The 27,077-nt window shown below is 47.5% G+C and overlaps 1 long non-coding RNA gene across 1 annotated transcript; it reads left to right on the plus strand.

Annotated features, from left to right (window-relative positions):
* Positions 1-102: 102 nt before the first annotated feature.
* On the plus strand, positions 103-26,449 carry LOC126490931 (uncharacterized). The gene is made up of 3 exons (XR_007589275.1): positions 103-207; positions 20,585-20,727; positions 25,990-26,449. It is a non-coding gene; the product is annotated as an uncharacterized lncRNA (long non-coding RNA).
* Positions 26,450-27,077: the final 628 nt, after the last annotated feature.

Genomic DNA, 27,077 nt, shown 5'->3' on the forward strand with positions numbered 1-27,077 from the left:
TGCAGGGTGTTTTGCAACAGCATAAACATCACGGCAGAACAGGAAGTAGGCTTTTAATCTTTGGTCTGAAATCAAGTGTTTCAGAAAATGAGAAGGCTCCAGCTGGAGGAAGGCTTAATGTGACACAAGTCACAACAGGAAGCTAGGTGACTCGGCTGCGCAGCTCCTGTCACGACGCTTGGGCAGGCTCATCCATTCGCCCATCCGGTAAGCACCTGTTCTGCGCGCGGCCTCAGTCACCACCCACCACAGCCAGTAGTCGGGCTGTTTGCATTTCTTGCTAAGACGGCAGCTCTGAAAGTGTGATCCGGGGGGCTGCAGGGTCTCTGAGGCCCTTCCAAGGAGTCTCTGGGGTTAAGACTGTTCTCACAATAGCCTTCCCTCTCACCCTGCCGGTGTGCTGTGGAGTTTTCAGGAGGCTGCATGACACATGCGCTCTTACCTGAGGGGGCTATTAAGATATTCCTCCTCTTCAATTACAGATCTGTGGGAAGCTGCCTCTTCCCCGCGTACCCCAGCCAGACCACATACGGAAACCCTGGTGCTGGTGCGCAGATTCCAGCTGCCTTCTAGAGAGCTAGATCATTGAGGTTATTTTAAGATATTTATTTTATTTTTAGTTATGTGTGCGCGTGCGTGCGTGTATGTGCATGCATGTGATTGCATGTGCCTGAGGAGACCAGAGGCATCAAAATCCCCTGGAGCTGGAGTTACTGGAAGTTTTAAACTGCTGGGGACAGACTCCAGGTCCTCTGTAAAAGCAGTATGGACTCTTAACTGCTGAGCTGTCTCTCTCTAACCCCAGACAATAGAGATTTATGAAATATATGACAGTATTCCTTTCCCTAAACGTAGAGTAGAATCCCTTTTCATAAAATATGTTGTGAATATGTTTTTATATCAGCTCTTTTTTTCCAGTTCTCTTTGTGTGTATATGTGTTCGCTCACGTGTGTGCAAGTGTGCATCTACAGCTGTTAGTCCTCAGGCACCATCGCTTTAAAAAAATGTAAAGTACATTTATTTATTGGACTGAAAGGAACATACAGTGCCCTTGAGCTGAGCCAAAAGGCCCGGGAGAACCAATGCATGCATTTATTTCTTTATTTTGATTTACTGTATGTGTCTCTGTGTGTGTGCCTTCACAGGCACATTTACACACATGTGTATTGAGGTCAGAGGACAAACTGAGGAGTTGGTTCTCTCTCCCCACCATGTGTGTCCTGGGAAACAAACTAAGTCATCAGTTTCAGTGGCAAGCACCCCTACCCGTGAGCCATCTTGCAAGCTGTCTAGTTATGTTTGTGTGTGTATATGATGTGTGTAGGAAGTGCAGGCATGCAAGTGTGTCAGAATACACGTGTGGAGGTCCGAGAACAACTTTCGGAAATCAGCTCTCTCCGTGATGGATTCCGGAGACTGAGCTCAAGTCCTCAGACTTGTGTGGCAAGCACTTTTACCTGCTAAGCCGCCTCGCAGCCCCCCACTCCCCACCGCAGTCTTTTTGCGACAGGGTCTCTCCCTGGCCTGGAACTTGCAGCATGGCTTAGGCTGCCTGGCCAGCAAGCTCCAGGAGTCTGCTAGCTTCTGCCTCCTTAGCACTAGGATTACAGAGTTACTCCACTTTATTCTGCCATACTTGGCTTTTTAAAATGTGAGTTGTGAAGATCGAACACTTCACTGACTGAGTCATCTCAGAAGCCCTCCATTTTTAATTCCTAAGATGTTGTCGATATGTTAAAGTTTTCAAAGCTCGTCGGTTTGAGTTGCACTCACCTACGCCTAACAAACCAGAGTCACTTCTGCCAAAGTTACATCATCAAGACAAAAGAGTGTATCCTCAGATAGGGCAGAGGGCTGTTTCTTCCCAAAGAGCAGTGTCAGTGTCCACGCTAAGTCCCCTGGCTTTAACCTGCACAGGGAAAGTGACTTTCAAAGGACCAGTGTCCTTTCAGTTCCCTTTTCTGTCGCAGGGTCCGTTTTCTGACTGGAAGCCAGCCTCATTGGCTCTCTTAAGGAAATGTTTGGTTGGTTGTGTTTGTTAGAATACAGTGCTGCCTGAATGGAGACTCACAAATAAAGGTCAGATCAGATCTGCAAACTTGCTGCGACTGTGTGATTGCATTTTTTAACAAATAGAGCAAAAGATCTTTGGACCTCTTTTTTTTTTTTTTCAGGTGTGGTCTTAGTGTGCAGCTCAGGCTATCCTTGAACTTGTAATTTTTTTTTTTATTTCAGCCTCACACTTTTATCTCAGCACACGCTTTTAATCCCAGCACTCAGAAGGCAGAGGCAGACGGATCTCTGTGAGTTCAAGGACAGCCTGGTCTTCATAGCAAGTTCCAGGACAGCCAGGGCTGCATAGTCCAAACTTCTATCTCAAAAAACACTAAGCAGCCAAACAAAAACAATGAAATTGGTAAAGTCACTGATAAAGTTCACTGATGTGAAAGGCACCATTGACGTACAGCTCTCTAACCCAGAACAACTAAATTAGGCAATGGATATTTCAACACTAAAAGGAATTAAATTTGATTACTCAGCCCCAGTAGAACAGGTGTGCTCTGAAGCAGCCGTCTAGATAGAGGCCATCAACCGCACCTCAGCCCAGCTCAACCCTAGTGGAACCAACGATCCTCTGTGTCTGAAGGGAAGAGGGCACAGTGCCAGGGCCACCTCGTATGCTGGGTGTTTCCCTTTCTGCACCTTAGTCTGTGTGCCCCTGCGGACTCCGCTGCCTGTGTAAAGAGCTGGCTTTGGAGGGAGAGTGTGCACCTCTGAGAGAGAGATGACGAGCCCCAGCAGGTTTTCACAGGATAAAGACGTGTAACTGTCGGAAGCAGGAGACAGACAATGATCTGGAATGGACTGTACGATGTGGAACACATAAGTCACAGTTGTGTCCTGAAAAATACCCGAGAGCGGCCTAACCCAGAGAGGTGCATACTGACATCCTCGGGGTGCAGAAAGGGAAGGAGCAAGAAAAATCAACCGCTATGATTAGTTGTTAAAATCTTTGTCACAGAAGTTATACCAACTAGCCGGGCGGTGGTAGCGCACGCCTTTAATCCCAGCACTCGAGAGACAGAGGCAGGCGGATCTCTGTGAGTTCGAGACCAGCCTGGTCTACAAGAGCTAGTTCCAGGACAGGCTCCAAAACCACAGAGAAACCCTGTCTCGAAAAACAAAAAAACAACAACAACAACAACAAAGATAAACTCAGAACCATGGAGCACAAATAAAACTTCAATGAAGGTTGAATATATCCTTTTGTACATTTAGATTGCTTTTTGTTTGTTTATTTTATGTAAGAAGCNCTGGTCTACAAGAGCTAGTTCCAGGACAGGCTCCAAAACCACAGAGAAACCCTGTCTCGAAAAACCAAAAAAAAAAAAAAAAAAAAAAAAAAAAGTTATACCAACTACACGGAAGGGTAAATTGAGGCCCAGAAGGCAGTATAATACTATGACCTTTGGAGGAAATCTGATTTATTTATTTTTGAGATAGGAGTCTCATATACCCTATGCTAGCCTTGCTACGTGGCCACAGATGACCTTTGAACTTCCGGGTCTCCTGGTTCCACTTCCTGGGTGCTAGGATTACAGGTGTGTACACTACATACTGTATGTATGCAGTTCCAGGAAGTGAACCGGGTCTTCCTGTGTGTTAGGCAAGCACTCTGCCAACTGAGCTGCAGTCTCAAGTGCAGATCTGAGCCCTGTCAGCCTCTACTGTTGGCATAATTTGGGGTAACTGCTTATCCTCCTGACCTTCTAACGCCTCACCTGTGAATTGGACATCGCAACGCCCACTTCGCAGGTCTGTGAAGATTAACTACAAATAAAACCACGTCCAGAACAAGCTTCTGGCACACAGGAGCAGGCGCAGGCTGGATGTGACTTCCTCTCCCTGGCTCTAACCCAGGCTACAGGTCATTCCAGCTCAGCCTCGTTCTCTCATCCCAGGACACCTTGGAGCACCCTGTCCAGGAATCAGCAGCCGGAAATCCTCCTGCTTTTGGGGAGACCCCAGACCCCCTAACCCTTACCACATAAAAAGGTGACCTTCGTGGTCCTGTCCAGTCCTAACCCCTTGCATAAGCTTCACCCTCACTGCCTCCCTCCTGCTACCTGCTGAAGCCTCCCCGGAAGGATGTGTCTCCGAGAAGCCCTGACTCAGCGTCACCTCCTGCTGGCAGCGTTTCCCCAGGCAGGCCTGCCATCACACTTTAGTACCAATGTGCTGTGTGCTGCTGGTCTGGGGCTCCTGTTTAGAATCCCAGGAGGCCAGGCTGGGTGGGCCTCATTCAGGGGACTTTTTCTTGATTCCCCACGAAGGATGTCCCAGTTTTCCTTGTACCCTTCAGCAATTTCTCTTGTCTCTCTTCCACTAGTTCAGCCTTATGACTTCAGGGCAGTTCCTCAGGGGATTCCCTGCTTTGCATAGATCAGCTGTGTTAGGTAGGAGAGGAGGAGAGAACCTTCTGGACTCCACACCCTTCTACCCAGCTTTCAGAAGGAAGAATGGACTGATACGTGGAGCTTTTTGGGTTCCTTCTCTTCAGTTTCTCCATTGGTCCCACCTCAGAGGCAAGAGGAATCTTGGGGCCACTGACTTTCAGCAGATGGGGAACATTTTAAGGGCAGAAATTCTGTGTTTTTTCTTTCTTTTGTAAATGGAACAATTGACTGGTGTTTAACACACACACACACACACACACACACACACACAAATAAGACTGTGGCTGTGAGAAACCAACATGGGCCCACAGAACAAGAGCTACAAGAGTTAGCTGGACCGTGGTGTGCACGTCTTTAATCCCAGCACTTGGGAGGTAGAGGCAGGTGGATCTCTGTGAGTTTGAGGCCAGTAACCTGGTCTACAGAGTGAATTCCAGGATGGGTAGGGTTAGACAGAGAAACCCTGTCTCAAAACAAAACAACAAAATGCTTACAGGGAATAAGAAGGGAAACCCCAGTCTCCCAGAAGGGGCCCTGCACTGTGAGCTCCTCCTCTCAGACCTGGGAGAACTCACTGGGCTGCCACTGAGGAGCCTTGGCCCTTAAGTGAAGAGCTGCTCAGTCCTCTGTTTGTTAGATAGGACCTGGTGCTGTTCAATTAGACTTGATTTATTTAACAACTGAGGTCAGGTGCTGGGTAAGGCTGCTGATGGCCAACTCCCCAGAAAACAGGTTCCTTAGTAACATAACTCCAAAAATAGAACCTAATTAAACAGTATTTAGATTGGGGCAAGAAACTGGGCCTGTACAGTTGCATGGGCCTGCCATCCCAGTTACTCAGGAGGCTGTGACAGCAGGACTTCAAGTTCAAGGCCATCTTGGCCTACGAAGTAACTTCAATACCAGCTCAGACAACTTACTGAGATCCTGTTTCACAATCAAAACTCAAAGGGCTCTATAGGAAATGGGGAGATGGTGCCTGCTGTGTTAACATGAAGGTTTGATTTCAATGCTCAGTGTCCATGTACAATAGCTGGGGCTGAGTCGCACTTCTGTAACTCTAGCACCGGGTAGGTAGAGACAGGAAGATCCGTGGACTTGCCGGCCAGCTAGTACAGCTGGATTCGTGAGTCCCAGGGTCAGTGAGCGACCCTGTCTCAAAACGTAAGTCAGAGAACAGTTGAGGAAGACACCCAGTGCTGGCTTTCGGTCATAGGCATAACACACCTGTGCACCAGCACCAATTCATGTACGTTCACAGAGTTTCAGAGGGGTTGGGAAGAGAGGAGGGGCAGCAAGACAGCTCAGGGGATCAAGGCTCTTGTTGCCAAGCCCTGAATTCAGTTCCGGAGACTCACAAAGCAGAAGGAGAGCATCGATCCCCACACCGTCTCTGAATTCCACAAGCACACTATATGACAGGAGTGTGCCCAAACACATACGTACATATAAGATAAATAAGTGAATGTTTTAAAATGGTTTTAAGGGGCCGCGGACATAATTCACTAGTCGGTTGCCTGTCCCCCTAGCTTGTGCAAACCCTACCTTCCGTTCTCGGTAGCGGTGGGAAGAAAAGATTAAAAGATTAAAAAGATAAACTGGGGCAGCAGCTGAAATGAGAGAGCACTTTGGACTGTGGGAGTCTGGTTAGTACTGAGTCTTCCAGCTCCCCGCCGCTCATGCTGAGACCTCCGAGCATCAGAGGAGAGGGAGAAGTCACACCAGACAGGCCAGGACACAGGCAGCTGCTCCCAGGGAAGCTGGGCGACCTAAATGTGTGTGCATGTGTGTGCGTGTGTCCACCTGTGAGTCGGTGTGTGTGCTTGTGTGTGCCTGTGCATCTGTGTGTATGTGTGTGTGCCTGTGCTCCTGTGTGCCGTGCTGGTGTGTGCCTATGTGCGCGCGCGTGTGTGCTTGTGCGTCGGTGTGTGTGTATGTGTGTGCCTGTGCATCTGCATGTATGTATGTGTGTGCCTGTGTTTCTGTGTGAGTACTGGTATGTACCTGTGTGTGTGTGTGTGTGTGTTTGTGTGTGCCTGTGCTCCTGTGTGCGTGCTGGTGTGTGCCTATATATGTGCGTGTGTGTGCTTGTGTGTAGGTGTGTGTGCATTGTGCGCCTGTGCAATCTGCATGAATGTGTGTGTGCGCCTGTGTTTCTGTATGAGTGCTGGTATGTACCTGTGTGTGTGTGTGTGTGTGTGTGTTTGTGTGTGTGCACGCAGCCATGGAACTAGAACAGGAAATCAAGGGTGGGGGGGCAAATCAAGGAGAGAAAATAAACAGTAGTTAAAGTTGCCCTCTTAAACACTCTCTCTACTGGAAAATTTTTAATTTTGACATCCTGGTTGGTTTTTAATATACTGAAGAAAACAATCATCTATTTTCAGTGAGCAGTTTTCATCCAAAGACGGTAAGGAAGAGAAAAAGATATCAAGGTGAGCTGGAAAAAATAAAATAAGTCACGCTGGAAAATTACAGGAGAGACATGTCAGCCAGACCTTCCAGAGAGACAAAATAAGATGAGGAGGGAAAGCCCAGAAGAACTGAGGAATGTTTACATTCCTACAACCACAAATGTGGTGTGAGCTCAGAGCCTGGGGGGAGTCTAGCAAAACAGAGCTGAGTTCCAAGTGGAGGGTGCACTAAGTAATAGCCCCCTCCTGGTTGCCCTGGCAATCAAACATCTGCTTAGCAGTAATGAAATCATATCGGGATGAGACTCACAGAAGGTTCCTAGGCCTGTGGCCCAGACACTGGCCTCGTGAGTGGAGGAAACAGATTAGATAGCCGGGAATGCCTGAAGCCAAGCCCATTACTCTGATACCACTGCTTGGCAGGAAAGCCAGGGACCTCAGGCCGGGAAGTCCCAGCTCAGGTTCTTGAAGCCTGGAGGGGGTAGGCATCAGGAACTTGTACTCAGGAGGGGGTTAGAGAGAGCAGAGGTGGAGGCCATTCCTGAGCTGGGTAATTGATTCCTGAGTACATCATGGAGACATCAGGGGAAGGCACAATGAACAGGTGCCCCAGGTCCACAAAGGAGAGCAGAGCAGACACAGATACTCATCAGGTCCACTGAGGCCCAGCAGAGGAAATAAAACCCTGCAAGATTTCTTTTCTTTTCTTTTATAGATTTATTTATTATATATACAATGTTCTGTCTGCATGTATTTTACCAGACCAGAAGAGTGCACCAGATCTCATTATAGATGGCTGTGAGCCACCATGTGGTTGCTGGGAATTGAACTCAGGACCTCTGGAAGAGCAGCCAGTGCTCTTAACCTCTGAGCCATCTCTCCAGCCCAAGAATTCTTTTCTTCTACACCATTCTTTTGTGTGTTTTGTTTTTGTAAAACATAGGACATAGGTGTGTACAAAGAAGCTTAGCAGATATGCAAATGAGCAAAAGAAAAAAATTAACGACACTCCTCATAGCTGTGAATTGCCATCAGCAGCACATCACTGTTTATAGTACATCTTCTCAGACTTGTTTGAATGTGTGCATGCGTGTGCATATGTGTGTCCTTGTGCATGCATCTGCAGTAGAGACTGGAGGACAACCTGGAGTGCTGTTCCTCAGGTTCTGCCTTCTCTCTTTTACTTTTTGGCCTGGAACTAACCAAGTAGGCTAGGCTGAATGGCTGTGCAGTGTGAGCCGTAAGGCTCTGACTCTCTTCCTATCTCTGCCTCCACAGCTCTGGCATTATAAGTGAATTGCCCACCAAACACCATATGTAGGTTTTTTGTTTTTCCTACACGGGGTCTGGAGATCAAACTTGGGTCCTCATTCGTTGCAGACATGCAGACATGCAAGGTGTGAAGACAAAGGATGCAAGTCTACTGAGGGTAGGAAGAGCCAGGGGTGGAAGAGCACTTCCTGTGGTCTATACAGTCAGAACAGGTTGCTTGGTGATTGCACTATTGATATACGTTACATAACAGGACCTTGGTTGTCACTTGGATGCTAATGAGGACTCTTTGGAGCCTGAGGAAGCGAAGGAATCTGGCAGAGTCTTACCCTACCCATTTGTGTGCCAGGTACTTGAGCCCAGGGCGGAATGGGAGGGGGGAGGCAAGAAATCAGCTTTAGAACTGGGAAGTCTCAAGTCTGAAGACAAACGTTCCCTCTTCTCTCAAGGCAGTTAGAGGATCTGGGTTCAGGTCCTGTGTTATCTCAAGGCACCGAAGTCAGTCATTTCTCTTTCCTGAAGCCTCATAGTCCCTCAGTTACAAATCCAGCCCACAGCGGCAGAGGGTGAAGCTGTTCTAGAACTCGGGAGAGATGGTAGTTAAAGGACACTGTGAATATTCAAAATGCCACCGAATCCTATATCTCAAAATGCCTGACCTTACAGTACGTGAATCTCACCACATTTGGAAAACCAAACCACCCCAAGAGTTGTCTTGTGGATTAATCCAGTCTAGTGGGTTTGTCTGAATCATCACTCTGATGTGGGCCAACGTGAAATTAGTTTCATTCCCCCTGTGGCATTAACTCTTCGTGGTCTGGCCTGTACTCAGTGAACAACATAATTCCTTTTAAGGTTTTTGAGGCTTGCAGCTCTGTTGGTTGTGAAGATCCCAAGTGTTGTGTAGTTGGTAATGTCATTGTCCTAACTCTTCTTGGTCTGGGCTCCTTCTCAGCAGACAGTAAGCCTGTGCTGGGCTGCTTGGGTGTAGGAGCGCAGGTTGTGGGGATTTCGGGGAGGTAAATGATGCTGATGGCAGAGAAGGGTGCGTTACTTGTTCACAGTAACTTCCCCGGGGCTTCTACTGCCTGGGTTATCACCGCCCGGCTCCTGGCCAGGGCCTCATCCCTCTAATGCTGGAGAGAGGGCTGAGTCCTTGTGGGTGTTGTACAGGTTTCCTCAGGCAGAGATCATCCTGGACCTGCTCTGAGGGACCCAGATATGTTGGTGTTGAGAGTTATGTGCATGTGTGGGAACCAGGCAGCCCCAAGTTTCTCACCCCACACCCTGTCACCTAGCTAATATTTAAGCTTTCTTTTTGGATCCTTCCTCATGTCTTCCCTGTTCCTAGTCTTCAAAGGGTAAAGCCGTTCTGAGTTCTAATTCAAAGTGTGCTTTTTGTCTTGCTAGTGGTTAGGAGCCACACTGAAATCTCTCCTCCTGGCTAGCTTTTCATTGACTCTTGCTGCTCCTAGCACCTTTATTCAGTGGACAGAGACTTGTTGTTTACAGCTCCCTCGTCCCTCGTCCATTGTCTCTTGTGGTTGTTACAGGATTGATGTTCTAGGAGAACAGTCCTTTAGAAAAAAGAATGGTGAAGGACCTGAGAGATGGCCGTTCAGAGCAGCTGCTGCTCTTCTAGAGGTCCTGAGTTCAGTTCCTAGCACCCACATCAGGCAGCTCACAACCGCTTGTAACTCCAGCTCCAAGGGAATCGATATCTCCTCTTCTGAACTCGATATGGCTCCCTCATACATAAGGTACACACATACACCCCACAAACATACAGACACATGAAAAAAATCTTTCTAGGAAAATGGAGGGCACAGGGGGATTCCCCCCCCCCCCCACTAATCTAGCCCTTGTCACCCATCAGGCCCTAAGATGCCAGCACTTTGGGCAGTCTGATTCTTCTGGAGGGATCTGTCATAGGAGATAGATCGAAGAGGTAGTCCTTGGCAGACAGCAGCAGGAAAGGTACAAAGGCTGGTCTCAAGTACTCTGGCCTTCTCCCAGCAACAGCTAAGAGATAGAAGACACTGAAGTCATGGTGTGGGACACCCCTCCTTGCTTTTGGTGGAAAGACCTCCTCTCTGGGCCTCCAAGGAGTTCCCCATCCCCACTCTGGTCTGTCTAGTGTTACGACAAGGGCCTGTGAGATGTCAGGAGTGGACGGGCAGAATGTTCACTTGGCTCTGTGTCCTCTCTTCCCTGTGGCCACCTATGTGGGTCACTGGATGTTACGTCCACATGTGAATTGGTGCTCTAACTGACAAAGCGCCATCTTAAAAAGACGCCTTTCTGGTTGGGTTTAGTTAGTTGCTTAGCACCTGAGCTGTGAGCTCTCTGAAGGATGTTTTGTTTTGAAGAAAAAAAAAAGTTCACAGTTGGCGCATGCTGGGTGCGAAGCAGACACCTGACAGACATGAAAGGCAGGGGACCCCTTCACACAGGCTGAGCCTGAACAGAAAGGTGGTAGCTGGCTCTTGAGAACATTCCCTGTTTGACTTTGCCTGAGATAAGGCGCCTTGGTCTCACCCTGTCTTTTCTTCAAGACTCGTGTGATTCTGTGATGCTGTGGTCTGCTCTTAGTCACACTGGCTGCTGATTCAGGGGACTCGGCACCTCTCACCTGCTCACCTGGTACTTGACGGTGATTCCTTTCCTCCCTTCTTGATTCCCATTACCAGACTCCCTAACTGGACCTGCCATGACTTCCCCATCACAGACCACCATTTGATGACCCACAGGTTGTATTAGTAAGCCATGGGATAGGCCTAATATTTGGTCCAAAACTCAACCACTGGATGCCAGATTTATGTAGAGAACGTTAACCCTGTGAACCAATATGCTGTGATGGAGAAAGAAATGAACAGGGGCAGACCTGGTTCAAATTCCGGCTCAGCTTCTACGTAGCTATATGCTCATGTCTACGTCACTGAGCTTTGAATCTCAACTTTTCACCTGCGAAGGCAACAGTTGTGAATTATGGAGGAGAATAAATAATGGGACGCACGCAGTCTCTGTGTATGTGCCTCACACGTGGGAGACATACGAGCTCTCATTGCTAGTTTCTTCCTTTTGCACAGACCTCATCTAAGAAGTAGCGCCCACGTATCTTTAAAGCGCATGCTCGCTAGTCAAACTGTAACCGGGCAAAGTCAACAAGCTGCTAGAAAGCTCATCTTTCCAAGAAGAAGCAGGGTCCTAGGGTACAGGGACAGCTTCCGCTGTCACATTTCCCTGGAATAGAGGATTCTCATTCCCGGTCCAAAGTCCAAAGGCTACCAGAGTTCACAGACCTCGCTTGAGTGTGAAAACCAGTCTCGGAGGTCCTAGTGAGTGACCCTTAAGGCTTTGAGATGACTCACAGCCCCAGAGGGACAGCAACACCTAAGAGAGGCACCTCTGCAAAGAACCAGGAAGAGATGGCCAGGCAACCCTGCGGCTCTGTTAGGGTGGAGTCTACAATCGTGTCCTGAAGCTCTCTGCAGACTCAGTGGAACCAAGGGAAGGCAGTCCCTGTGCAGGTTCCTTCTTCAGGGAGGTGAAGGGACTAGAGTTTAGAGAGGCAACCTGAACAGAATGAGCAGAGAAAGCACCTTCTAGAAAATGAGGATCCAAGACCAACAGCATCAGCACCAAATCCAGGTTCACTAGGAATGCGGATGAATGGGCCTCATCTAAGGCCTCATGAATGAGAAACTGGGCCTGGGGCCTGGTGCTGGTGGGTCCAATGAGACCCTGGTGATTCCTGTTCACTCTTCATGTTGAGACTCCTGGTATGACAGATGCTTTTGCTTATTTAACTGGGTCTTCCTTCCTGATTTGAATGGGAGATGGTGTGGTACAAGCATAGCTACAGCTTTCTTTCTTTCCTCCTCCTCCTCTTCTTCTTCCTCCTTCTTCTTCCTTCTCCTCCTGCTCCTCCCCTCTTCTTCTTTCTCAAAACAGGGTTTCTCTGTGTGACAGCTCTGGCTGTCCTGGAACTAGCTCTGTAGTCCAGGCTGTCCTTGTACTCACAGAGATCACCTGCCTTTGCCTCTCAGGTGCTGGGATTAAAAGCATGCTCTACCAAGCCCAACTGGCTATAGTTTTCTTAGAGAGAAAGATCTGGATTCTGGTTCTGACTGTGCCCCTCAGTGACTGTGGGGGCTAAGGACAAGCCGGCAATCTCTCAAGCATAAGAAATCTACCTTGCAGGGTTGTGGTTAGGTGTCGAGCGAGGAAAGCCTTTTCCTGGGTGACTGACACCTACAGGTGCATTGTGTCATCATCGTTACTTCCGTGCCTGAGAAGGAGCTGAGAAAGAACCCAGGGTCTGTTGGGGGACAGTCCTCCCTACAAGTGGGGATCACTTTGCTTTATGAGCATTCCACAGGCTGCTCCGAACACTACTCCATGCCATGGGTATATCCCCAGTAGGCTAGGAAGACGAAAAGATAACATTTCTGTTCCAGACAGTAAGAGAAACACGTCCCTTTGCCGTTTGGGATGCACAGTGTGAGACCCCCCAGTGAGACGCAAGCTCCACGTTTCCCACCCCTCCCCCTTTCTCTTGTCCTTTCACTCCAAGTCTTAAGCACACAGTTGCATCAGCCAAATATTTGCCCGAGCGTCTCGTGAATGGATCGGCTCTATTTGCTTTATAATGCCTTACTGTTGTGTAGTACAAACTGCCTGCTGAGCAGGCCTCAAGCACCCCCACCTTCAGCTAGCGGAAGAGGTCACCGCAGGCTTGGCCATAGTCCCCGTGTGACTGACACGTCCAAATGTTTGGAAATCAGGCATGGGGGTGGTTATATCAGAGTAAGTTGGTGGGATAGGTGGTAGCTAGGCTTCCTGGATTTACAGGCACAAGTTCTTGTTACATAGTTTAGGCTGGACTCAAACTTGAGGTCTTCTTACCACAGCCTCCCCAGGACTGGGGTTAAAGGTGTATGTCACTGTGTCCGGTTACAGGTGCTCACTTCTCTACCTTCTAAAATCATAGTTTGCCCTTTCAGATTGGCTAGCTGACCCTTGACCCCTGCCATACAAATAGAGCAAATTAGAATTGCCCCTCCCCCGCTACCCTATAGGATAAAGTCCCACAGCCTTGTCAGGCATTCACAGTCTTTTGACACTGGGCCCCACCAATGTGTCCGGTCTTACTTCCCGAGCCTGCTGCAGCTTCCTCTGTCACTGACCTGCTCATTCACAATCCACAGCAAATACCCCAAGGGTCCTTCTCTGTAGTCTGCCTAGTGGATGGTGACTCCTCGGTCTGCTCAACTGTGGTACAGTGTGAAGAAAATGAGCCTGCCAGCACCCAGTGGCTTCCTGAAGACTTTTCTCACTCTGGAATGAATTTCCTGTCCTCCTTCTCCTACCCCAGATTCCTACTCTCCTTTAGGACTTGGCTTCGCTTTCTTCTTTGAGTTTTCTCTTTTAAAATAATCTCAGATTTAAAGTTGCAAAATAGCACAAAGAACCTCAAGATACCTCTCACCTAGATTCCCTAAGAATTGTTATTATTGCTACTATATTATTCTCTTTTTGAGATACGCTTTTACCACATAGCTCTGACTCGCCTCTAAATTGCCATGCAGCCTTGCCTGGCCTCCATCTCCTCACCTCCCTGCCCCTGCCCCCCAAGTATTCTATTACAAACACCACTATACCTGGCCAACGCTGATGGTTCTCCATGTTTGACTTAACATTGTGTCCGTCTATCTACATCTCTAGAAATATAAAGTCATTTTTTCCTGAGCTGTTTATGTCATTTCCAGACTTTCCTCTCTATTAACTCAGTGTATTTTTTTTCTAAAACCAAGGACGTTTCTTTTCCTTTCTTTATGTGTATGTGTGTACGTGCATGCATGTGTAGATGTACTTGTGTGTACATATGTGTAGAAACCAAAAGTCAACTCCAAGTGTGGTTTCTCAGGAGATATCCACTTAAATTTTTTTTTCAGATTTATGTACTTTTTATATGTGTATACGTTTGCTTGCTTGTATTGTATATGTATTACGTGTGTGTGCCTGGTGCTTGTGCTATATGTGTTCCACATGTGTGCGTCTGGTGCTTGCGGAGGTCAGAAGACAGGGTTGCATCCTCTGGAACTGGAATTACAGATGGTGTGAGCTGCCACGCGGATGCCGGGAACTGAACTCAGGTCCTCCGTGTGTGAGCAGCAGGAGGCTCTGAACTACCCAGCCAAGTCTCCTTGATACTCTGAGACAGGCTTTCTCACTGAGGCTCGGGGCTCACAAGTTTGGCTCCTCTGCCTGACTTATCAGGTCCTGGGGTCTGCTTGTTTCTGCCTCCTCAGCAGAGGCTCCAGAACTCGTACTCAGGTCCTCTGGAACTTGACCTGGGTTAGCTGTGCTCACAGCCTTCTTCCCCTCCAAGAACATGTTCATATATAATTACAGATAACTGTCTAAACTAGAAAATTAACTTTGATGTCACCAGATACAGATCTTACTAGACTTCATAAACTGTCCTAATAAAGTCCTTGCTAGCAAAAGAAAGCCGTAGGCCGTGCGTCACAGTTAGCAGCCATGTGTGTTTTATGTCCTTTAATGTGGAACAGTGCCTTGGCCTTTATTTTCTTGTTTTTCCTGACAACCAACATTTCTAAAACGGTCTGGGCTAGCTGTTTTATAGGAAGCCTCATCTGGGGTTTGTTTGATGTTTCCTTACAAGTTCGTGTTGTAGCAATTTGGCAGGAGTGTCCCAGGATGAGGCTATGTTCGTCTGGTATATCATAGTCCTGGGAGGCATTTGATGCCCATATGTTTCATCTCTGGTGATGTTAATGCTGGATGCTGGGCTGATTTGTTGACATATCTGAGTCCGTGTTCCTCCCTCTCCCCACTCCCCAGCCCCACAGAAACTCATCTCAATTCATTCTGGCATCCTCGTGTAGGAGGGATTTGAGGAGGTGAGGAACCAATACTGACTGGACCCTTCCTGTGCCAGGTTCTGTGGTTTCTCATTTAAGTTTTATGGCAGCCCTATAATTTAGTGGTTGCTAGGCTCATTTTACAGGTATGTTCAGTGAAGGTGAGTAATTTGCCTTCAGGGCCCTTGACTGGCCGGTAACAGCCAGAGTGAAACCCAAGCCTGACTGCTAATTCTCCTGACACTAACGTCCCGGAGCCACACCACCTAAAACAGCACTTATTGCTTTGAATGGTTGTTTTAAAAAATCAACAGTTCCCCTCACCCCATGCACACAAAAAATCCTGGTGGTGATGGGGGCAGGAGTGGCACAAGTCTTTAATCCCAGTACTGGGGAGGCGGATACTGGCATATCTCGGTGAGTTTGAGGCCAGCCTGGCCTACAGAGCTGGTTCCAAGACAGCCAAGGCTCTACAGAAACTCTGTCTCGAAAAACCAAAAACAAATAAGCAAACAAACCAAGAAAAAAAAAAAAAAGAAACTACCATCAAGACAGACCACCAAAAACCTTAGTACCCTCTTATATGAACAAGGAAGTCTCCCATTCAGCCATCCCGTCTGCAAATGCTCACATAGCACCTTGCAGTGATCAGATGATGTGACCGAAACTGTGAGCACACAGTTGATGTTGGTGTGGCTGGAGATGTCAGAAGAGCTTACTAAACAAAGGGGGTTAAGCAAGGAGGAGGTGGACAGCTGAGTCTACCCAAGGCTGGGTAACTTAAATGATTAAAGATGGCACGACTGAGGTTTGAGTTCTTTGAGATTCTCTTGGCTTTCTGTTTGGGGCTGAAAATGTTGGCTTTAGTTTGTTGTTATTGTTGTTGTTGTTTGATTTGTGTTTGTTTATTGAGATGGGGGTCTCACTATGTAGCGTTTGCTGGCCTGAAATCCACAGTGTAGACCAGACTGGCTTCAAACTCAAGGATCTGCCTGTATCAGCCTCCCGAGTGCTGGGATTAAATTGTGTGCTACTGCCACACATTTTAATGTCTGGTTTGGGACTAGACATCCTCAAAGAAAAACAGAGACAGTTGTTTCTGCCATTTCCCCGTTCTCCTCCTCCTCCTCCTTCTCTGAACTTTTTTTTTTTTTTTTATGTGTTTGGGTGTGTTGTCTTCATTTTGTCTGTGCGCCATATCATGCAGGGCCCATGAAAGCCAGAGGGGTGTTGGATTCCCTGGAATTGGAGTTACAGATGGTTGTGAGCCACCACACAGGTGCTGGGAATGGAACCATGGTCTCCTGGAAGAGGAACTGCTCCTGATTCTTGAGTTGTCTCTCAAGCCCCACCTCCAGCCCCACCATTATCCCTTTCTATGAACAAGCGGAAGGTTGTGAAATTCTCCCTGCTGACCTCCCCTTCCACCTCACTGATAATACCATACTGTGTGGCAAGAAGACGGGACCTTCACACCGAGCCCAGGAAATCTAGATCCACACCCTAGTTACCCGGACAACCTTGGACTTAACCTTTCCCCAAAAATTTAGTTATTGGGAGGGCAAGAGTGTGAATAGAATTGCTACTTTCCTTTAAGAGAGAGGAGAAATGGCTGCAGAGCAGTCAACTGGCAATCTTGCTCAAATTTCCTGTCTACTAATTTACCAAAAACTTAAGACTCTGAAATCTTTGTTTGTTTTGTTTTTCAAGACAGGACTTCTCAAGACAGGCTTTGGAGCCTGTCCTAGAACTAACTCTATACACCGCCTGCCTCTGCCTCCTGAGTTCTGGGATTAAAGACATGCGCTGCCACCACCACTCAGCTATTAGACTCTAAATTCTTAGAAACTTTTGGTTTATGTAAACATAAGGTTTTCCTTTGCTCTTCCTTATAGTTACTATGCCAAGCTCTGCCTCATTTTTCTGTGCGGCCATAGAATCTCTCTCTAGCCTTCTGTCTTTTGTCTCCTTCTGACATAAGGTCTCCTTTTCATGTGTTTACAGAATCTTTCTCGGGAGATGTTTAAAAATATCTAATAACTGGTTCCAACGTGTGTACTGGCCAAATGGGTTTGTAGAGGCTGCTGAGTTGGGCACTTACCACGTCTTTGCTGGATCAGGAAATGCCCTGGAGGGTTGCAAGAGAAGGCCAGGGAGGGCTGGGAGAGGACCAGGCCTGCCTGTGTATCAACTGAAAGGGTTCCTTTTTCTTGTTTGTTTTAAGGAGAAAAGACATGTGTGTGGTAGCAAAGAGTGAAAGGAATTCTTAACTACTTTTTGCTTCTGGTGGCTGATTTGTGGATGAAAAAAGCATGGTAATGTTCAAGAAATCCTTCAGAGATGTGTGCACATGCCTACGTATGCACGTATAAATGTGTGTGTGTGTGTGTGTGTGTGTGTGCACATGCATGGGTGTGCACACTCATGTGCCTCACTGAAGGATGAACATGTGACTTTGTGCTGCCAAGCAAGTGTTCCACCCCTGAGCTCAACTCTCTTAATTTTTTACTTTGAAAGAAGGTCTTACTGAATTGCCCAGTTGGCCTTGAACTTAGTTTGTAGCCCAGGCAGGCCCTGACTTTGAGATCCTTCTTCTTCAGTAGCACGGTTACAGTCTTGGGCACCAGCCTGCTTCCTTGTCGACCTTGATCTTTTGCAGAGATGCAAAGATGCCCGAGCTATTCAATTTGTAGTTATTATTTCCGAGGTCGAAGGCCCTGTTTGCTTTCTGAGGCGCTTGTGGTTGCTCAGTTTCTCCTGTCTTTAGTTTTGATAGCAGGGGTCAGAAGGTCTTCCTGTGTGGGGCAGTTCTATTTCAGGGCGGGACCGTGGTTTTCTTCTGTGCACATGGGTCATCCCTGGTGTCCCTAGCCTTGGTCTTGTTCTCAAAGCTGCCACTACTGCATGAACTCATTCAGCTTAGTGCTGGCTCCACTTTTTCTTTTTAGTAACAAATACCAAAAAGTGCTTAGTTATACTCTCTTTAGCCAAAGGACTCATCCCAGGAGATCACAGACGGATGGGGGGATTTCTGGGAGTCACTTTCAGGATCTGTAGATGGACGCAAGAGCCTGGATGTGCTCCAAGGTGGAATTCTGTGAGTGTCTCCAGTTACCAAGAAGTTAGATCCTCTCTCGTGGCTATGGCTTATGTAATTACACTTCCTTGCCCTGCGGAGTCTCTGTGTAATGGGAGAAAATCAGTATTGTAGGCCTGAACTTTGGTGCCATCTGTGTAGTAAGTGATCTTTTCACTCCAAGCTCCCTTTGCAGCTGCTGTCTTTCTAGAGAACCTGACCCCAAAGTCAGGAAATATTGATTTAGTGTCCAACATAGTATTATTCCTTCCGCAGGCTGGACTCCAGCCCTGCTTCTATGCAGACCACGGGCAGTGTCAGTAGGACCACAGCACAATTTCCTCAGTTCTGCCCCATAGTAGGTCATTTGAACTACCTTAGGCTTTAACTGCTACGTTAAGCACAGTTATATGCATCTCTGTATACATCTTTGCTTTACACGCACACCACACACACACACACACGCACAGAGGTTGTATTTATTTTAGACAGGGTCTCAGGGTCTCAGGTATCCCAGGCTGGTTTCAACCTAGCTAGACCGCTGAGGACGACCTTGAACTTCTGATCTTCCTGCCTCTACCTCCTGAGTGTGGGATTACAGGCATGTGCCGTATGTGCCACTCCGTGCAGTTTAAACAGAGCTTCATGCATGTCAGGAAAGTACTCTGCCCACTGAGCTCCAGCCCCAGTTTTATAAAATACTTACAGACAAATTCTATTTTTTTTAAATGCCATTTCCTTCTCTAAAGGGAACCCAAAGGTCACAAGGCCTGATCAATTTTGTAATTTGACGAAGTGATGTAGAAGGCGTTTTTGTTCTGGATTTAGAAACATCTCGCTTGCTTTTATTTTTTCCAGACTGCTATAACCTCAACAGCCTGGAGGGCATTAAGCAAGGAGAGCTGGCTCCTGGCAGCTGCCCTTCCGCCCAGGGCTGCTCTTTGAGGAGCTGGTCATGGACACTCTCCTGGCCTCTGTGGAAATAGTTTCCTCAGCGGAAGAGTGAGGGGAGGGATCACTTCTTACAACATTAGGCAAACCTAAGATCTGTAGGAGGTTGATTGGGTACTGGTATTTGAACAGTTCACTATCAAAGTGCTGGGCAGACGTTATGGAAAGTGCTGGTTCTCTACAGGAAGGAGGGACATAGACTGCCACCTGCTGGTGTGAAGCGTTAGCGTCCGGGTGACTGGGGATCATTCTTCTGGCCCAAGGCGAAGCCTCTGTATCAGAGAGAAAGGGTCCCCTCTTCCAGGCTGGCCCCAGAAAGGGAAGTCTTAAGATCATGTTTTCCTTTTGCCGATCAAACTGTGGAGGATGGGAGACAGCGGCCCTCTAAAGGCTGTTTGTAGAAGGAAGTGTGTTAGGTTTTGGAGACTGTGGAGATATTGGCAAGATAGATCTCCGCGAAAGCAGGGGACCTTCATCGGTTGTTCACGGGATCCTTCAGAGAGGCCGGCAGTCCCCAATCCTTAGTCCACGGACACTCGCAGAACATCGCGCCTGGGCCAGCCACACACTTTGGCAAATATTACTGAGCGAGCTAGGCAGGATTCCTGCCTTTCTTACTGTCTAGCGGAGAATTTGGCAGAAAGATGAATTCCTTTTTAAACTGTTGTGCTTTCTTTTCTCTAGTTAGTTGAAGACAAAGTGGCATCTAGGAGGAAATTAAAAACCATGTGGAACATAACATCTCGCCTCCCGAGCACTACAGCCGGGTTTATTTTAATACCTTCTGGTCCTGGGACTCTGGAATGGGCATTTTTACAGAGCTCCGATCAGAGTACATATGTTATCCCGGAGCTTGGGATGGTTCTCTCATTATAAACATCTCTCAGCGTTGCTAATCTCCCTAATTACGCCCGATCGCTCCGGGAGAGACGAATGTGAGGCTGTCATCAGAATCTACGGAGCAATTCTCTTAAGCCTAGAACTGCGGGGGTTTTCGTTTACTATAATAGCTATTGCTGCTGTTAATGTTTTAGTGCTGACTTTATATTGCCCCATTTCTCGGGGATCATAATACAGCCCTGCCTGTGCGCTGTCATATTGCTTCCCAACAGAAGCATGGAGAATTTACAGTGCCGCCGACATTACCCCAGTGAATTTGCCTGTTGCAGGGCGGGGGTATGTAAGACTGTTGCTTTGAAGTATTACTGAGAGTTCATATCTGAACTTGGGCTCCCAATTTTTCTTCAATCTAGCTTTCTTTGGCTAGCACTAGGCTGGTTCTTTTTTTTTTTTTAATTATTCATGCACTATTTACAATTTGCTCAGGAATAAAATGTCTGCTTACGCTGCGGTTAAAGAAGTCAATGGGTTCCTGTCAGATGTCTTTCCTTCATAGATAAAAAGAGCATCTGAAAAGAAAACTGTGTTCCCGACACGACACCCTGAGAGTCAGAAGGTCATTTATTACTCATTCAATTGACACCTCCTTCTGGAATCCTCTCAAGGAAGCTTTTTCATTCCAGGCTCTAGAGTACAAGTCCAGTCTGCTGTCCAGAACCATTAAGTGAGAAAACTGACTCCAAAGTCACCCTTGGCCTGATCAACCCACCAGTGGACAGGACATGGCTTCTCAGTGTGTGTGAGCAGGAGTTGGACACCAGCCCAGGTAATAAACATGCAAATGAAGATCATGTGATCGGAGAGTTCATTCCTTCCCAGGCAGCTCTGCAGAGGGAGTGTGTCCTTGAGTGGCTCAGCTGGAAGGGCCCTCCCTGGAGAAAAGCAGCTGGAGCTCTACTGCTGCTTAGATAATAAGGGTTAGCGCTACAGCCTCCACCAATCTCAGTGCGAACAATCGGGGTTATCTCCTGACTGCTTTCTCTCCCTATCCCTCCTACCCTGAGCCCGCCTGCAGGTTCCCCAAGCCTGGATGATACAGAACAAGCTCAGAACTGGGGGTCAATTTTCTTTGCCTGTGTCCTCCCCCCAACAAAACTTCTGAACCTTTTTGCTTGGAGAGCCCAAAGTACTGCAACAATAGTGTCTTTTTAGTTGCTGTGATGTTTTGCCAGTACATAAGTCTCTGTATGCACACACACACACACACACACACACACACACACACACACACACACACAAGGTGGGGGGGGACAGGCTACAGGCCAAGGATGACCTTGAACTTTCTATCTTCCTTCCTGTCTCCACTGCCCAAGGGCTAGAATTACAGCTGTCTACCACTTGGAATTGAACCCAGGGCTTTGCGCATGCTAGGCAAGCTACACTCCCAGCCTGGAAGTCTTTCTCCTGAAATGGACTGGAAGTGTTGAAACTGAGCCTGCGGGAGGGTGGAGGAGCTCACTGTCAGCGATGGCCTTTTGGTTTAATACTTCACTGTTTCTCTCTGGAATCACTGGGTGAAGAGGGATAGTCATTCAGTTAACACAGACTGTACAGTAGGCACTGTCTCATTTAAAGTTTTCCAGACCACATGACATGACAGAATAAGTTCTCGGTGGTCTCTCCCAGTTATGCCATTGGCTCTGGAGGGCAAGGAAGTTTTGCAGACTAGTCAAGACAAGTGTCAAAACGCTGATAACACATGATAGGAACTGGAACTCCACTTAGAGCTGGGTAAGGTGGCAGGAGCCCATGGGCCTTGTTTAGCATACTGGGGCAGGAGGATTATTTGAGCCCAATAATCTGAAGACAGCCTGGGAAGCACAGTACGACCTTCATCAAAACCAAACAAAAAGACCAAGAAAAGGAAAAGAGAGTCCATATAGACAGACATCGAGAAAGCTAAGCAAAATTCCTTAAAGAAGAATCAGAAGGTCCCTACGTATCAGGACCACAAAAAGCATAAATCAAGATGAGAGAAACAGGGTGTTTATGAGTAGGGGCATACAAGGAGTATGGCCTAGGGCAGGCTGCCCTGTTTCCAGGAAGGAGAAGGAGGTGCTGCAGGGTTGGGGACAGGTGTGTGTCAGGGGACTAATAGAAGATTATTATTGCCTTTCTGTGGTTTGATTTATTTTTCTTTTAAAAAAGCCATAGAGGTGGGGCTTGAGGGATGGCTCAGTGGGTTAAGAGTGTTAGCTGCTCTTGCATAGGACCAGTGTCTCAGTTCTCAATGTCCATAACTGCCCGTAACTCCAGCACCAGGGAACAGTACCAGGGAATCTGACACTGCCTTCTGGTCTCCCAGGATATCAAAACTTATGTCCTATGCTGGCCTCCATTGGCACACACTCAAGTGCACATCTGCACACATGATACCAAGTAAATAATAAAACATCAGATATTATTTATAATTTAATAGTTTATCAGATTAAAAAGAATCATCTTAAGAAGTAAATAATCGCATAAGGGATTGAAATGTAGCTCAGTTGATAGAGCGCTCACTTAGCATGCAGAAAGAAAGCCCTGGGTTAGAGTCTTAGCACAGCATAGACTGGGTGTGGTGGTTATAAAGCCAGTACTCTAGCCCTGGAGGAGGATCAACAGTTCACGGTCATCCACGGCTACCTAGTTAAATTTGAGGCCAGTCTGGGGTACATGAGACCCTGGTTTTAAAATAAGATGAAATCGGCATACTAATAACCTTCTCTGGCTACCTCTCTGCAGGATTGTGGGAAGTGACTGAGCTGGCACATGGGAGTGCTCTTACAGACTGAAATGTCAGGCAAATGTCACAGAGGGGTTGTTAGATACAGCGGTAAGTTCTAATTCACTGCCGTCCAGAACTGCAGCCACTTGGCTTATTCTTGGCTGTGTCTGATTGACAAGGCAGCATTTACTACCCACTGAGACTCTGAAAATTAGAACCTGGCACAGAGAAGGCACTCCCTGTTACTGCCACAACCCTAACTCACTTCCTAATGGTTCTCTACCCTCAGATAAACTCGTGTGTTTCAGTCACACACACACACACACACACACACACACACACACACGCACGCACGCATTTGATTGTAGTCTGCCTATTCTTTGGAAATCCCAGTTCTTTTTCCTTTTTTCTTTTAGACCTATGTAGCCCAGGCTGGCTCTGGACTTGTGATCCTCTTGCTTTGGTCTGCTGAGTGCCATGATTATAGAGATTTGTTATAATACTTGGCTCTTGCTCTCAGGAAAAGGGCTTTGGTGAGAAGTTCACTTGTGAAAGAATATATACAGCATGAAATAGACATCTGGGCTCTCCGTTGCTGGGGTTACAGGCACACAAGCCTTTTAACCTTGGTGCTGTGGGTTCAAACTCAGGCCCTCAGGTCCTCGGGCTTTCAGAGCAAGCGGTCGCACCCACCGAGCCATGTCTCCAGCTCCCCTTGCTCTTTAAACAGAGCTTCACTATGTGCGGTGTCGCTAGGCACGGCATGGTTTCAGTTCTCCACTCCCTGTGCTTTCACCAAGAGGACCGAGTTGCAGGTGTTCTCCCATAGCTTGCTTGCCTGTCCCATTCTCCTGCTGCTGGGTACAGCTGTAGCTCACGCGTTGCAGTGTTCTGGCGTGGTAACATGCTGTGACTTTTGCTCCTCCAGAGAAGGGAGGTTTCAGTTATTTACGGTTTCGGGCTGTTATAAAACAACGGTTGTTCATGTCTCCGGTTGCATGTAAGAGGTAGTATTGATCTAGATGTGACGCTGCTCAGTCGTATGACATGCCTGTTTTTGATTTTATCAGCTAAGGCCAAGCTGTTGCTAGTGGCTTAGCACTTAACACTGTCCAACAGCACATAAGAACTTTCCTTGTTCTGAGTTGCTGCCCTTGCCTGGGCAGTCTTCTGCGAACTGGGTGGTTGTGGGTCTGCATCTCCTTTTGGCTTCTATTTGCATTGTCCTTGTTACTAAGGAGGTTGAGAATCTTCTCATGGTTGTGTTTCTTCTATATTTTCCCATGTTTGAAATCCCTGTTTTGACCTTTCCCTAATTTTAAAAATGATTTATTTTTATTACATGCATATGAGTCTTGCCTGTATACATGAATGTGCACCATGCATGCCTGGTGCTGGAGGAGGTCAGAAGAGGGTGTCAGATTCTCTGTGATTTGTAGCTGCTCTTTGCTGTTATGTCAGTTAGCTCCCAGCCTCTGGCTTGTCCTTTCATCTGCTGTGTAATGGTTTGGTTGGATACAAGTTCTTGATTTTAGCAAAATTGACCTAAACCTTTTAGCATCTTCAGAGCTAGAGTGTTTTCTTTTTCTTCTCTCTCTCTCTCTCTCTCTCTCTCTCTCTCTCCCTCTCCCTCTCCCTCTCCCTCTCCCTCTCCCTCTCCCTCTCCCTCTCCCTCTCTTTGGTTTTTTAAGACAGGGTTTCTCTGTGTAGCAGTCCTGGCTGTCCTGGAACTTGCTCTGTAGACCAAGTTGGCTTTGAACTCACAGAGATCCACCTTCCTTTGCCTCCCGAGTGGTGAGACTAAAGGCATGTGGCACCATTGCCCAGCTAGAGTTTTTCTTCTAAACCTGAGGTTCTAGAGATAACTCGAAATTTTCTTCCCGAAGCGTCACAATATCGAATATCTTTCTTAGGATTGTCCTGTCCTATGGGTTCCTGAAGTCTTTCCTGGGTTTTAGAAATCCTAGACTATTCTCATTCCACTGGACCTGTGTGTGCCTCCGTGAATTCTTGGGGGGGCGGGGGTATCCTGGGCTCTGCAACGCCAGCAGGCCCCTAGGGGGCGCCTTTACACTGCACGTTGAGCTCTCTGGCGGGGCATCCAGGCTCTACTGTGCCTAGCTCTTGATGTCCTGTTCTTCCCAGCACATCTTAGTACGAGGTGACTGGAGCATGCATGGAGTTAATGACCTCACACTGTAAGCAAATGCGTATTTCTGAAGGTTAGGGTGTTATTAGGTCTTGCCCTGTGCTGTGTGCTGTGGGAAGCTGAGCAAGTCTGTGTAGGGTTGTCCAGGGGTCAGTGAGATATCTCTGTAAAGAGCCAGATATTCAGGCTTCCAGACCATTCACACTGCTGTTGTAGACTGCACTTTGGTTGCATAACTTGGGGAGAAAAAGCCAAGTCAGATCTCATCACTGGTGGATACCTATAATTCAAGCAGTTGGGCGGTAGAGAAGTGCCTTCACCTTCCCAGGCCTCCATGTAATCCATCCTTGTCACAGTAAAAGACAAGGCAGAGCTGCCTCGCACAGTCTTTTAAAGGTCCCACCACTGCTGCCTGTTTTCTTGGTTAGAACTCAAACAGTCCCACTTAACAGTTAGAGCTGAAGAGGTCGTTTTCTGGTTTCTCCATTAAGAGGAAACAGCGGAGTAAAACGGCCTCATCTCTCCTGTAGTAAAACAAACGTTACTCCTTGGAAGAAAAGCCTGCACTTGTAGCATGTGGCCCAGGGGCTGTTGCTGCTGTTTCGTGTTCCTCATTTGTGCGATGTCCGAGACCGGGGTCCCCACCTGACGGTCCGCAGTGCTGAGCACCCCATCCCTGGGAGGCTTGTTAGTCCCTGAGCAGATAGCTGGGAGCCCCCCTCACTCCTCTTTAGGCGTACCTGTAGTTCCCCGAGCCAGCTCTAGCAATTTCCACAACACATTCTGACACCTGAATAGCTCAAGCCAGAGTCATGGGGACAGTAAGTGTGGGGGAGGGGGCACAATAGAATGAAGATGCATCTGGTTCCACTGATGGGAAACCAGACACCCAGAAGGAGAAAGACTCTTTTTTCAGTGAGTACAAGGAAGGATTTGAACTCAGGGCTCCAGAGTCCTGTGCTCTGTGCAGTCTCCAGCCACAAGCCCCGGACACCTGCTTTCTCTGCATTCTCGTCAAATTCCTCTTTTGGCCACTCTTGTGAGACTGCCTCAGGCCTGGACAGTCACTGTGGTTACAGACTGATGTTCAGTGACATCAGCTGTGTCTTGCCTCTTCCGCTTCATGGCTTCCTGTATCTCTCTGACTACGTTGTATTCTTTTTCAAATCTAGGAAGAGATCAGAACATTGCGGAGAATATTCTCCGAAAAACAACGTGGCATTTCCCTCAGCAAATTAAATGTGGAGTGACTACATGATCAAACAAAATTAACCTTTCAGATGAACATGTACGTCCACGTAAAGGCTTGCTCACCATCCTCGTGAGAGGGAAAAGGTGGGAACAGTCCAAATATCCCCCAGCTCATGAATGAACACGCAGGAAGCACACATCGGAACAATTCCTGGCAGTCGAGAAGAGTGAAGTCCTGGTGCTTGAAATGTGGACGAATCTCAAAAACATCCTATCAGCCGCCAGAAGCGCATCACAAAGACCACACATCACATGACCCTGCTGATCTGAAATGTCCAGAGTAGGCAGGTTCACAGGCAGGAGTAGATTAGTGGTTTCCAGAGGCTGGGGGGAATGGGAGGTAATGGACGGAGGGTTTCTTCCTTGGTTGATGAAAATGTTCTGGGACTAGAGCGTGGTAATCACTGCATAACTGCAAATATACTAAAATACATTAAATTGTACACTTTGAAAAGTGAGTTTTAAGGTGTGTAAATTATATCTTCTAGAAAGGTGGTCTCTGGTTAAAACCCAAGGTGGGGGATGAAGTGGGAGGAACTCTGCGATGACGAGAGGGTTGCAAGGTGAAGGCAGCCAGCCGGGTCCCTGGGCCCGAGAGAGCGTGTCTCGGCAGATCTCCTACTCAAGAAGCGGAATGGTGGAAAGGTGCCTGCCTTATAAAGTAGCTACTCAGGCACAAACTAGAGTCTCAGAGCTTCTACTAGCCAGGAACATGACCCAGTCAGTCAAACTTACTACTGGTAACCTCAGTTTCCTCATTCATCAAATGGTACAATAGAGTCGCTCTTACAGACGGTGGCATGAAGACTGGGAAGCATATGGTCATAGTCCTTTGGCATCCGTGTCTCATTTCTTCCCTAATCTCAGGGGCCACCCTTCAATATTAGGGTGTTTATGTTTCCCCATATGGGCTGGGAACCTTTCCTGATTGAGTGTTCCTCAAATAACAGCATGTATGGGATTATTTCTTTCCTGGTTCTCTGCACATTTGATGGATAGACAAGCACAG

Source organism: Alexandromys fortis, unplaced genomic scaffold, assembly GCF_014885135.2.
Source record: "Alexandromys fortis isolate MF-2015 unplaced genomic scaffold, M_Fortis_MF-2015_v1.1 scaffold_22, whole genome shotgun sequence".
NCBI lineage: Eukaryota > Metazoa > Chordata > Mammalia > Rodentia > Cricetidae > Alexandromys > Alexandromys fortis.